Source organism: Sceloporus undulatus, chromosome 7 (assembly GCF_019175285.1).
Source record: "Sceloporus undulatus isolate JIND9_A2432 ecotype Alabama chromosome 7, SceUnd_v1.1, whole genome shotgun sequence".
NCBI classification, from domain to species: domain Eukaryota; kingdom Metazoa; phylum Chordata; class Lepidosauria; order Squamata; family Phrynosomatidae; genus Sceloporus; species Sceloporus undulatus.
This window is the reverse complement of record NC_056528.1, coordinates 17,285,876-17,300,468: the sequence shown is the minus strand read 5'-3', so window position 1 is coordinate 17,300,468 and position 14,593 is coordinate 17,285,876.

Here is a 14,593-nt window from a genome sequence, read left to right as displayed (position 1 = left end):
AAGGAGAGAGGCAGGTACATGGGAGGTTGATGGGGGTTGCGAGGAGCAAGGAACGAGGTTTGGGAGAAGCGGCTGGTTGTCGCTGCTGTCTATAGATGGTAGGGTGCTTGTGTGTGTGTGTGTGGTGGATTGTGTGTGCGCTTGTGTGTGCAGAGTCTGAAGATTTTATGATGGGTCAGCTCGATCGTGTCTCCCCGTTAGATCAAGGAGATGGTGGCTTATCTGGGGGACAGACAGAATGACTGCTGCTATTGGTGGTGACAAATGATTGCTCAGAAAGGTGGGAGGTTGTTGCAAGGCCAGAGGGAACCTGTTTTATAGCACAAACCCTATGTGTGTGTCTGTGTGAGAGCAAACAACACATCTAGAAATTTATAGACAATGCCTAAGGTATGCCACCACTACAAAAACCCAACTGCAAGATAGGTAAGTTTGTTAATTTTCAGCTGTAGCTCTGGGAAGCCTTTCTGTGGTTTCCTTCACCTTCATCTCCGTCTTCCACAGATGTCCTGTTCAAAGACAGAGTTGCATTAGTCTATGCAAAGGGATCATAGTCCAGCACTCAGCTGATACACCACATTGGGTCTTTCAATGTCTCCTTAGTGTAGTGTAAATATCTGTATGTAGACATGTGCCACAGCAGCACTATGCTATCCCATGCAGCACTATGCAGAATAGCAACATTGCCCAACATGGGTCAGTGACTAGCTGCCATTGCGCAATGCACAGTACATGACGCACAACCACAATACATGGCAGGGGCTTGGATAAGATGGCCCTTGCGGCCTCTTCCAACTCTGTGTTTCTGTGATTCCATGACAGTGCTGCCTTGAAAAGAGCGCATATGTCTTTTATGCATTGGGAAAGGGAATGGCAACCCTTAACAATGTATTTGAATAACTTAGGTGGGGAAAAAATGTAAGAACATATGAGGAAAACACAAATGGATAATGGTTAATATTTTGTTATTTGTGTAAGCGAAAGGGAAGGAGATTGGGAAGAAGGGAATAGAAGTTAGAACGGAAGTTCATCGGGAGAGGAATGTATGTACAGTTTATAAGAAATGAATTGGTGATGTTAATTTGTATATAATATTGTACATGTGAAAAAGATAAAAACAATTAAAAAAAACTGGTCTTTTATGCATGAGTCAGGCTTGGTGTTTTTTGTGAGCTTGGCATGTTCTATGCAATTCTGAGTTATGTTTGATGTGCTGGGATGAATGATATCAATAGGGGCTGATTCTTGTATCATTACCAGCATCCTCCTTGTGTGACACCACAAGGCGCCACCCCAACTTTCAGTGTGGCCCTGAGACACCCAACTCTCGATGGCCCTGGAATCATCCTCATCTGGCAACACTACTTCCCATCAGCCCAGCATGCTAGTGCTGATGATGGGAATTATAGTCTGATGCATCCCGGAGGGTGCCATGTTTGAGATGGCCATTATGACCATTACAGCCACATACATTGCCAGTGACTTTTGGGGACTATTTTGATGGCAACAGTGGGGGACATCTTTTGAATGAATTGACAAAAATGAAAACAAGGCTCCAGGGGGTCCCACAAAGGAAATTCAAAACATGAATAAATACATATCTATGTTTGCGAAGGTTGTGGGGGGGAAGGGAGACCTGAAAATTGTACGAGTTTGGACCCTCAATGAAATGGGTAAGTTTGTGCAAGCTTATGTAAATCACACAAAAAGTGACAAGTTTTCCTATTAAAAGATAATTGTAATCAGGTTGCCGGACGTGGTTTGCACTGCTGATCGGAGATAGACGGCTAGTGCAAAAAGATGGATTGTTTTAATTTGCACCAATTAAATTGAAGTTCATCGGATCATCTTCCTCAATCTTCATGAATACTTTATTTTCTGGCTGCTATGGAGCTATTAAAAAGAATGATTGAGCCTAACGCTGGGCATAGTGTGTTTTATGAAATATCACCTTTAAAGAATTTGAGTACGCCATTTTCATAATGAGTTTTCTAGTACCTAATACCCTTCTATATTACTACATCTTTTACAGCGGGGGGAGTCTGATCTGGAAAGGGCCCAAAACCTCCAGGTTTGGGCTAGAAGAAGATGACAGATCATGTATCATATCAATGCTTTGGGAAAGAAAATAGATTTGGAATTGGAAGACACAGTACTTATTTTGGTATTCCTTCCTTTGGTATTCCTACACAGAAAGTTTTATTGAGTCACTGTTGGCCATGGTGGCTGCAGAAATCTGAAAAGCCACAGACCAAGCCAACAATCAAAGACAGGGATATGTAGTCTTGCTATCAATTGTTGTTGGATTGCAGCTCCCATCATTCCTAACAACGCAGTAGTGAAGTCCAACAACATATGGAGCTGCCAAGTACAGCTCCATCCTCCCTTGGTCCTCCTTCTATGTTCCAGCTGCCACTTTTTGTGGCCTATGAGAGAGAGTAGAGAGAGAGAGAGAAGAGTTAGGGACAGCTCCATCTACCTTGGTCCATTAGTTGGTGAAAAGTCCTCCCTCCATGTGTCCAGAGGCAAATCTACACATAAGTGTATTGTGTGAATTGCTGTGGATTTTCACACATTTGCAAAAGTATTAAATTGTTTTAACTTTCCTGTGTTATTCACATCTATCTACCTTCCCTCTGCCAAAAATGTGCAGCCATCCAAATTCATGCAAAGCAGACGGATGGCCACATGTATGATAATGCGCTTCCTTGCAGATGCTCCTGGATACTCCAGTAACAACCGCAAAGCCCTTTTCTCTGGAGTTTAAGGAGTTTTTCATCCCATCCCCAGAATGTCCAAACTCCTCCAAATCATGTGCGGAGGGACTGCAATTGGAATTGATCGGAAAGAGGAGCATTTTCATCCTGGAGTCAAGCCCTCAGCTTATTCCTGAAAGACTAGAGCCTAGACTTTTTGCTGAATCCAACAATTCATTTGTTTGTCTTTCCATAATGTATGCATGCTGAATTCAAAAGAAGGGCATCTTCCAGTCCACAATATTAGAAGTGCACAAGGTATTATCTGTCAGGAAAAAGCCACATGGGATATATAGTCACAAGAAATATAATGTGTATAGGAATATGAGGCAATGACAAAGTGAAAAGATGCAAATTGATATCACCTGAGAGTCATTGAGTGGACAGTAATGTATGATGCAATGTGAGGGCTAGATTGAGCCAAGTATGGTATGTCAATCATAATGTATGTACACGCCCAGGAGGTGGCAACTGTATAATGAATAGAGAGACAAATGTCTATATAAGCAATAATGTATGGCAATACATTTTGTGGGTATAGAGGAGTATAGTAGTGTGGGTATTGAGAAGTATAATAGTGTGGATTTTGTGAGTAGTGAATTGTTTTGTGCATAGTGTATATATTAGAATAAAAGTAGATCTTTTTATAAGAAGACTACTGTGTTGACTGGTGTCTTGAGAGCTGAACAAGAACCAGCAGACTGCAGAGAAGATTGGAAGACATCTTCAGCCAATACTCAGAGCTACTGGTCAAACTGGTTGTTCTTCCGCTGACCAGGGTGGTGAGAGTGAAAGCCAGGAGAAGAGCTGCAACTCCCATCATCCCTAACATTATCTTGACCTTGCTTTGAGGAAGAGGAGGAAAAGCAGAGGAAGAGGCAAAGGAAAAACAAGAACGGGGGGAAGAAGAAGATCTGTGCACCATCATCTCTGAGGCTTTCCATGATGCAGCATCTCTGCGGTATTGCATCCCCTGATATTCCACAAAGCCACCCCTTCTCTCTCGCATAGTTTTGAGCAGCAGCAATCATAATTAACACTGCTAATTAATCAGGGCATAACTTATTAATTGCTAGCATACCAAAGTTCTCTTGGAGCAGGTGCCGCCGTGGTGGCTGCGTGGGACCCTAATGAGATAATAAAGAGGATCTTAAGGCACCACGTCGTGGGCAGGCAGTGGCCCAGCGAAACCTCAACATCTGGGCAAACTGGCAGCTGCAGTTTGTGTGTGACCCATCCAGAAAGAAAGAGCTTGTGAGATGTAGCTTGGGAGTCAGCAAACGTTGGTGTTTTCGCTGAATTGTCGAGCAGCAATGGCTGCTTTCACAGATAACCAGATTCCCATTTGAAATGAGTCTAGAAAGTATGTCTCTCCGATTTGAACTTTCCTGTGCTACAGAGGTTAGTTGGCATTGTCCATCGTCAGGAGATCCATTTTGCGGGTGATCAGAGCCTGGGCAAATAACATTTTTGTCAAGTTTGAGAGAAGATTCAAGCCAGGTGAGGTTACTAAGGACTTTATCACACTAGGAGGATCCCTAAACTAGATTTAAATTTGCTTTAACTTCGTGTTATTTCACTTTAGCAGGAATGTGGTGTGATAAACTTCCCGCATTTTCAGGTTTTTTAAAAATTTAAATCTAGTACAAATCCTATTTCTCAGCAGGTCTCCCTGGTGTGATAAGGTCCTTAAGTTAACAGTGGCCCGTTCCGCACGGGCGTAAAGTATGTCCCCAGGATGTACTAGGGTTAGGAAAGGGCATCCTTTATGCATGCCCCTAACACTAGTACGTCCTGGGGACATACAAAATGGCGGCGCCCGTTCTACATGGGTGCCGCCATCTTGACGTCGCAGTCGTGTAGCATCCACACGTCCCACGATGGAAGTGACTCTACGAGTGCGCCATTGGCCACTTGTGGCGCCACTTCTGGGACGCAAAAAGAAGCCGCTTTTTGTGGCTTCTTTTTGTTACGTCTGGGAACCATGCGGTTTGACTGCTGTGGTTCCCAGATGCAACAATCTGCGGCGGCAGACCGCCATTTTCAAATGGTCTGTAACGCGCCTAAGTAACTTCTTCTGACCTGACGCCCAAAACATGAATGGTTTATTGCTGGAGCATTCCTGGTTCTTCCCGGGATAAGTCCTCTTAGGTTGCAATGTCATCTGAAAATCTTCGTCACGATTGCCCGACTTTCCCAGCAAAATGCCTTTTGAATCCGTTGATTTCCCTCGTGTGTGTGTGTGTGTGTTGTGTGCTTTCAAGTCATTTCTGACTTATAGTGACCCTAAGGTGAATCTATCATGGGGTTTTCTTGGCAAGATTTGTGCAGAGGAGGTTTGCCATTGCCTTCCCCTGAGGCTGAGAGCATGTGACTTGTGCAAGGTCACCCAATGGGTTTCCTGACTGAGCTGGAAATCGAACTCTGGTCTCCAGGGTTGTAGTACAACACTCAACTTACTATGCCACGCTAGCTCCAGGAATGATCATGAATTGTTGTTGTTGTTGTTGCTGTGTGCTTTCAGTTCATTTTTTATTCATGGAAACACTAAGACCACTATCATGGGTTTTTCTGGGGTTGAGAGTGTATGACTTGTCCAAGGTCCTCAAATAGCTTTCCATGGTTGAGCAGAGAATCGAACCTTGATCTCTAGAGTTGTAGTCCAATGCTTCAATGAGGGAAGAAACCAAAACCGATAGATCCTCCTGCATCTCTAGATTTTAGCCACAGAGATTATGCAAGCAAAGGCTTGCTTAGAGAAACGACAAGACAAAAGACCCTTGATGCAGACATGGCTAATGCACCTGTGCCTCCATAGGCATAATATTTCATGACACGCAAGTTAAGGCCCTGTCTTTTCCCTTCCCCCTCCCCTTGTTCCCAATTGCACATGACCCCATATGATCTGCCTTGACTGCCTTCGACTTAATTGTCCTAAAATTGGTGATAGATTAAAAGAAAATAATTAGCCCTAATTATCTTAATTGAATGGCTAATTCCTTAATTAAGAGGCTTAATGTCTGCCCCCCCCCCATTCTTTTTTTTTTTAAACTGCATACCAAATAATCTCTGCAAACAGAAGAAATTTGGGAGTTTCCAAGACAGCAAGAAAACAAGGCTGGATAGGTGAAGCCAGCAAAGCTGAGCAGACCCAGCTAGAAATGGTGATGGAGCCAAGCTATAAATAGCCTTTTGCAATTAAAATTAGGACAATTGCTTTTTTTATCTGGGTAGGTTTTTTCTTCCTTCCTTTCTTTTTCCTGGTCTGGCATGACAGCGGTGTGTAACAAGAAAAGATCTCCTTTTAAAGATCTTTCTCCCTCTTTCTGTGTTTCTTACTCACTCCCTCCTGCATTTTATCCAGAGGAGTAGCTGGGCTTGCTAATTAGGAAGCTTTTGAATTAGATTATTTGCATGTCTGAACAGGGTGAGGATATTAACCATCCCGAAGGACACGCTATAATAACCTCTTCAGTGGCTTTTAAGATCCCCCAAGGAACCAGATAGCCTAGACAAGGGAAGGAGGGGGCTAAATCTATCCAAAAGAAGGGAAAGTGCCTAACGATTTTCTCCAATTAGGTATGGATTAGTCAGCCTGGTGTCTTTCTCCCTGAAAGGTGTTCTCTTCCCAGAGTGTTCGAGAAAAAGGAAGGAGGAAAAAAAATCCAAAGGGGAAATTGGAATAGGCCCCCTAAATGAAATCGCACTGCCTTTGTCTCTCCTCCAAGAATAAAACAGCAAAATCAATACGGGCGGTGGATAAAGTTAGGGAGACGGTGCGCAGGGAGGCGGCGGTGGCAGGAAGATGGCCCACACGGAAAGGAAGGCTCCTTTTATTGTTTGGCTCCGAGCAAGACCTTGATATTTATGGGAGCATGCCACACTCTAGCGGAGTGCCGGATGATTTGCGTGACACGGTGGCCCTGATTAACCAAGGCGTTTGGGTATTGCTTGGCAAGGGAGGAGAAGCCATGCCAGCCAGGGAGACAGGGGTTTTGCAAGCTGGAAATGTGACTTCTGGTTTGCTTTTAATTTTGCTGCCGCACTGCAGAATTAATGTGGTTTGGCACTGCTTTAACTGCTAGCAGAGTTGTTGTGATACCAGAGCTCTCTGACAGAGAGGGCTCAGTGTCACACAAAATGACAAATCCTAGCATACCATTGCATTAAGCTGTGGCAGTTAAAGCGGTATCAAACTGCATTAATTCCCTAGTGTAGGTGCAGCCCTAGAGTTACAGAAAACACCAGCGATTTATGGGCCATGTCCTGATGCTCAATGGGTAGCGATGCACATCCAGACTGTATCACATGGAGGTTTTAAACTATGGCAGTGGCAAAAAAAAGCCTGCACCTTTGGCATTACTTATCACACAGTGTCATCCCCCAACCCATTGCTGCGGTGTCTCTGAAGCACTGTTAGAGGGCATCTGTGCATTGACAGGAAAACATTTTAGTAAGTGGAGTCTCCTTATCCAAAGTGCTTGGGACCAGAAGTGTTTTGGATTTTAGAATTCCTGTGGATTTTGGAATATTTGCACATCTCAAATTTTCAGGTAGCAAAGATATTCCAGAACTCGTCTAATGGAGGCTGCTGTTAACTTTTGTTGTCAAATGACAGCCACACTTAAAGAAATCCTCACAGCCCCCTGAGCGCCCTCCGAGATTTACCAGCCAGAAAAGAACGCTGCTAAACTCAATGAGGCACCAAATGGAACAAAGCAAAGGAATATATTTTTTTGGGTCAAAATGCCATTGATTTCTCTCTTTTATTGCCGGGATTTAATTTGAAGGGAGCTAAACGAAAGCTTCAGGAGAAATATGATTATTATGAAATGCTTGGGGTGGTTAAGCCTGGTTCAATCCATGGCACCTGTGGGGATGAGTCTGTGCCACTTTCCTCTATCCTACTTTACACTTTGGATTGGGAACTCTAATATTGCTCTCTAATTCGAATGGATTTCTAAAACTGCAATAAAGGAAACAATCCAGAAGAAGGTCAGGGGAGGCAGGAGAGGGGGAAGAAAAAGAAGAACGGCCGCAGATCACAAGCAGCCATAAACATCTGAGAATGTGTTGGGCTTAAATCATCCCATTGGTAAATACAGAATTCTTTTGTACTATGAACTATTGTAGAGGCTTGTCTATATATTCAAATGTGCTAAAATAATGCATTCAAACTTTCTTAGGATGGAAGGCCTCCATTGTCCTTCTGGAACCCAACAAGGCTTGCACCTTCACCCAGAGCTTAAAAGTTACTTGTTGGGTGTGTGTGACAGAGAGTTACTTGCCATTCATTCTTGCTTCTCCAATTTCTGGGAGAAACAAATACATTTGCGGGTAAGTTTGGAGGTGAAATTTCCACCCATCACACTGGCATGAAAGGGACATGGGTTCAGCTATACAGGAAGAGCTTTATCACATTACAAACAAACCTGGCATGCAAATGGAAAGTGTTCTCTTTCTGTCCCTGCATGATGTCAATGCACTTTCTTTTCCAGTCGTAAAGGCATGGGAGAGGGTCATAATAAGAGTCATGTTGGCCACATAAGCACCAGAGCAGTCCTCGAACAATGCTGGTTCTTGGGCTTAAAAATGGAGATGAGCATCAGCCCTTACAGTCGGTTATGACTAGACATTCATGTCAAAGGACTACCTTTACTTTTACATTTTTGTGGCTTGGATGCACGACTCTTTCTACTGCAGTCTTTGAAAAAGAAAATGGACATCAATCTGTTACTTGCAAATAATTAAAGAAGAAAACCAAAAGCAAAGCCTGCACCGCTGTATCTTCAAACTCTAGAAAACCCCTGGCATATCTAGTTGAGATGCCACCCAGCACATGCCTAAATATACTGGATGTATATACAGTGCATTTAATAAATTTGTATGCATTGCTTATGCATGCAAAGTAATTATTCCTGGCATCATGCACTCTTGCAGAGATCATTATGGTCTGTATTAGTGCCATAAAGGTGGCTGAAATGGAGAGACACTTCATGATTGGGATCTTGGAGTTTGCAGAAGTGAGAATTTCATGACAGATGAGATCAGCTTCAACCTATCTTTGGGTTGTTTGTTTGTTTCCGAGCTCTTGAAAAACTCAGTTCAGCGATAATCCCTTGAGGAAAGATTGTATCTCACAAAAGGAATGCTTTATCAGTCTCAGGAGTCAGCCGTGTTAGTGAGACTTGAATTGGTGGCTGTAGGTTTTGCAAAACCGTGTTGGCTGGAGTCAAGTGCGCTAGTCGCACCCGCTGAAGAGGAGATGCCACTTAAAATATAAATAGGAATGAAATAGGAAAAGGCTTGGAATTGTTATTTTTTAAAATAATTTAGCATGGTCCTTTACAAGATCCAAAGGAAGAAAAGATTCTGCTCTTGGATGCTTACAGTCCACTTGTTTCTAGTGTGAAGGGGAATGAAGAGCAAAATAGTGAATCCTGGAGACATGACAGTGAGGGGAAGTAAGGCTGTGTCTACACTGCAGAAATAATCCAGGTTGATGCCACTTTAAATGCCATAGCTCAGTGGTATGGAATTCTGTTATTTGTAGCTTTGTAAGATATTTAGTCTGCTCTGTCAGACACCTCTGGTACAACAATAAACTACAAAGCCCAGGATTCCATAGCCTTGAGCAGTTAAAGTGGTGTCAAACTGGATTATTTATGCAGTATGGATGCAACCTAAGAAAAGCTACAGATCCCCCTGTAGAGTCTTTGAACGTTGCAGGACCAAATCAAATAAACCATGCAAATTGTACCAAGCCTTATGTTCAACTAGGTGTGGTAGAGATTTGTACGCAGCCCTTTACTCTTGCCTGGAGGTAACCCAGCAAGACGGGATAATTTGTAACTGCATCACCCACCTGGCAATGACCCATGACAAATTAAGACTTGGGGCTACATCTTGAGATCTAGCAACTCTAACATTGCAGGTTCATTTTATTGCAAAATGCTTCACTCTTTATGCTGAGCAATACCACCATCATGCTATTCAACACAAAAATTGTGTTGCACAGTACCTCCATAACTCTGCAAGTAGAGAGTTACTCTACTCAGCCCTGATTTAGGATTCTGAGCTGTATGTGCTTTGGGCTTTCAGATCATCATCATCTCCATCAACTTAAAAAGGCCTTTCTCTAGTTCTGGCTTGTTCGTTTCTCAGCAAAGAGGCAGCTCTTCTTTTTTTGGTGGCCGTTTGCATTTTCCATCTCCTTGAGACGAGTGGCTGGTGGAGCCCAAGGAGAGGCTTTATCAGTTGCTCCACAAGAGGAAGCCAAGCCATGAATTATATTGAGAATAGAACCAGAGCAAGGGAGAGTGGGATTGTGGGCCGCTAGGCGACAATAAACTTGTCCTGACAATGTGTCCTCCATCATTCAAGTTCAGAGATACCAGATCTGGACTTTAACTACAGTCTCTTTCTCTCTCTCCTCTCTTCTGCTCCTTCTTTATCTCTTTAAATCTCTCATGTGACCCAAGAAAGAGATGGAGGTTACCCTCAAGGATATCTGCTGACAAGGAACTTGTGCAAAGGAAGTTTATAGCTGACTCGTGCCAGGGACAAGTGTTGCTTTTAGATTTACCTGTAAGCTTTGAAACTGGAGATCTGTTGTCTGATTGTGTGTGTGTGTGCAACTGTGCATTTGTGTGTAGATGTAGATTTAGAAAAGTTGGAGAGGGATGTTCCTCCATTTCCTGATGGGAGGGAGATGCTGCTGCTGCTGTTGTTGCTGCTAATAATAATAATAATAATAATAATAACAACAACAACAACAATAATAATAGGCCTGTCTTAGCCCTTGCATGGGACTACCCTCCCCATTAGTTTCCACCTTCCTTCCTTTGTACAGTTGCCCCTCCAAGTCTGCGGACTTGAGATGCGTTGACTTGAAAATCCGCGGAGTGGCGACTGCTGTTACTGCCAATGGAGACACACGTTCCGCATGCATGCACCCCATTCAAGCCTATGGGGATTGAATATGCGTGGGTTTTGGAACTCATGTTAGTGGGATTGGGGTTTCCTAATAGCTGTGCTAAGAGCCATTGTGTTGTTGCACTTTCACTATTGGAGCCCAAGCTTCGAATATTCGCTCAAGCGTAGAAATGCACTGGGTGATCTTGGGCCAAGGCACCCTTTCCTGAACAAATCTTGCCAAGAAAGCCCTGTTTTGCTTTAGGGTCACCATGAGTCAGAAGTGACTTGAAGGCAGACAACAACAAGTTCTGTACTGGATTGCCCCTAAGTGTCCATGGGTCTACAGCGTCCATCCACGTTTACGTATTTGCACACTACTCAGAGCAGCAAAGAGCAGTCGAGAAACAACCACAAATTATGGAACACTGAGATGGTAAAAAAAGGTTGATGATACAAATACTGGATTAGATAGAATCACAGAGAGTTCGTTGAGACTTATAGAGTTGGAAGAGACTCCAAGGACCATGCAGTCCAGCCCCATTCTGCCATGCAGGAGGACACAATCAAAGCATTCCTGATGGATGGCCTTCCATCCTTGGTTTTAAAACCTCCAATGAAGGAGACTCCACCACTTTCCAAGGCAGCGTCCTCCATTGTGGAACAGTTCTTCCCATCAGGATGTTCTTCCTAATGTTTAGGTGGAATCTCTTTTCCTGTAGCTTGCATCCATGGCTCCGTGTCCTAGCCTCTGGAGCAGCAGAAGGCAAGATAATGCAGCCTTTGGCTCAGAGGCCTTCTGCCTTGCCGGTGACCAGTGATGTTTCCTTCTGTGCGTCAGGACAATATTGACCCTGGGTCCATTTATGGCTCGGGGACTGCTTATCTCGAGTCTGGATTTCAAACTGCGCCACCTATGACCTCAGCCTGGCCTTGACCTGGGACATTAATCTGTGGCTGGACAGTGAGCCTACATCACCATAATGTAATAAAACCCAAGGGGTTTTCAGCTGCACGGGGAAGTCATTCAATTCCCTTGGAAGTCAAATTCTTTGAAAAACAACCACTGTATATATATGTATGGCAAAGCATTCAAAAATTAATGGAGAAAAACCCCGGCGCTTGGTTGTCACCGTGAGAGGCAAACCATTAAGAAGCGTAACCTCTGCTTTCAAAAAAACGTGATAAAATTACAATTTAATTTTATAAAGATAATTTATGAAGGAATACCTCATTGCACATGTTAATAGCTTGTGCTTAAAAATAATAATAATCAACTTGATTGCTAGGCAGCCATTAAACAAGTCGCTTTCTTGCTTCCCCCCGATTCGAGATCCTTGCGTACAGTTTAACTGACCAATTCTGTATGCGATATTTGAAATTTTGTTGGGGGGGGGAGTAATTATCAAAGTCCTAAGCAGTGAGTTAATTTCCAATGAATGGGTAATTTTATTCCAACGATTTTACATTTAATTAACTAAAGCTATAAGTAATTTGAAATTATAAGGCCATGCTTATTCATCCCCCCCCACTGCCACCCAGTTTCAGATAAAACTCTTTAGATGGAAACCAATATACTCTCTGACTGCTGCCACACTGCAAAATTAATGCGGCTTGACGTTGCTTTAATCGTCATGACTCCATCCTATGGAATCTTGGGATTTATTGTTTTTTGGGACAGCAGAGCTCTCTGACGCAGAAGGCGAAATATTTCACAAAACCTACAAATCCCCGAATTCCATAGCAATGGGCCATTGGAGTTAAAGCAGAACCAAACTGCATTAATTCTACAGTGTAGATGCCACTTCTGTCATGTCTTCTCTGGAGGAATACTCTGAAGATGAACAAGAGCTTTCTGGGGCAGATAGTAGAGAAGAATAGACTGTCCCAGATTATCCAGAGCTTTGGTTAGAAATAAATGATGACATAATGTGTTGGACTCTAGAGGCCAGGGTTCAATTTCCAGCTTGAACATGAAACCCACTGGGTTTCGGGCAAGTCACACTCTCTCGGCTACAAGTGAATGTAATGGCAAACCTTCTCTGAACACACCTTGCCAAGAAAGCCCTATGATAGGGTCACCTTAAAGCAGTGCTTCTCAATTATTTTCTGTCATGCCCCCCCCCCCACAGGAAGAAGAAAACATTTTGCGCCCCCCGCGCGACTGTAAATAGTATTTGCCGAGGTCAAATGAGCCCCCCTTTACGGAGCCTCGCGCCCCCCCCCTGGGGGGCGCGCCCCACTATTTGAGAAGTACTGCCTTAGAGTCACCTGAAGTCAGAAATGACAACAACAGCAACAGCAACCACAACCACATTTCAAGAGATGGGAATTCGACATGTAAACAATGGAGAAGCCAAAAATCACCTTCATCTTGAAGTAGTGCCAACCATTGAAAACATGGGCAGATCTGATGTCCTCTTGAAGAACTGGCCGCTTGTAATGAAAGACTTCTCAGGAGTTAGGTCTTCTTTGAAGACTTGAGCCTAAGAAGGGCTCTGATGTCTTGTTTCTGAACCTCAGTTCTCAGCCCCCCCTTTTTTTTGTAAAGTGAAGCATTAAATACATTAAGTCTTGGAATCACATGAGTTGAGAGTCAAGAGCAAAGCAGGGTGCAATTTCCGGAAATGTTGGTTGTCAGCAACCAACCAGGCGAGGCAGGGACATTTTTGTCCTGATGGACTACTACATCTGTTGCCGGATGCAGCACATTTTCAATAAATATACTCTGACTGATGCAAACCCTCCCTTTCCTGTCTATGTTCACTTGCGGTAGGTATTATCTGCTTTGCATCTGTGTCTTGTGGCTGCCGGGGTACCCCTGTTTGTCTCCTGCATGGGCGCATCTCTCTGTTCTGACCCCAAGTCTTGAGAGTTAGGTCTGCCACCCTCTTTGTCTCAATGTTTGGGGATCTGGGAAGGGGGCATGACATCTAGATTGCAAACCCTAGAACAGTTGGTGGCTTCCAAGTTTCAGTGCCTTGACTCACCCTCTTGATGTTCCATCAAAAACTCTGAACAGATTTCCAGCCCACTAACATTGGAATGACCAGATACTTCTGGAAAAGGCATGGACATATCTTCTGAAACCATGCTTTTCCTGCGTACCAGATTTTGACCGGCTGGAGTTAACAGCTCAGGACTTTGTCTCCATCAGTGAAAATCTATTATCCTTCTCTTCCGTCTCAAGTTGACTGCCCTGATTATGTGTCCCATGGGGTGACTATAGCAGCTTTAGAGGTAACTAATCCATGATAAGTGATTTTTGAGTCTGCACCCAAGGGTGAGCGGGTGGGTGAAAGTGTCGCTTTTAAGGATAAGTGGCAGAGATTTTAAAATAAAATAAAAAATATTACTTTAAGCCCATATGAAGTGAGCATCAAACATTTGCCGCTGTTTTTCTGCCAGCTCCCCCCATATTTTTAAGCGCCTTTCCAAGTGGTTTTCGTCGCAGCTGGTATTTCGAAATTATGCAGTGATGGTTTGGGGAGATTTTTGTTGGTTTGAAGTTGCCTCTCTACTCATTAGCTATTTGACTGTTTCTCCATGATGCAAAGAGAGGAATGATGTTTGTGTTGTGCGTGCGCATGCTGTGCTTTCATCGGAATGAAAAAAGGTGCCCATCCTATCCATTTCTTAATCTGCTTCTTGGATGGAAGATCAGAAAGAGTTGCCGATCTTCTAATTTATTTCAGAGTTTTGAGGCAGGCAGGAGGAGGATTTGGGAGGAATTTCTAGGTCATCATTTTCCTATACATTCCAGATTTGTTCATACTCCTACATTCCCTTTATGTGATGTAAATCCTTTACACGATCGAGCTACGTCGCTTTTCTAACTGCTTTTCTGCTAGGGATGGGAAGAATGTTTCAAAATCTTCAAAAAGTGTTCAAAAATGTGTTTCCTCATGTGTTGGGAAACTCCA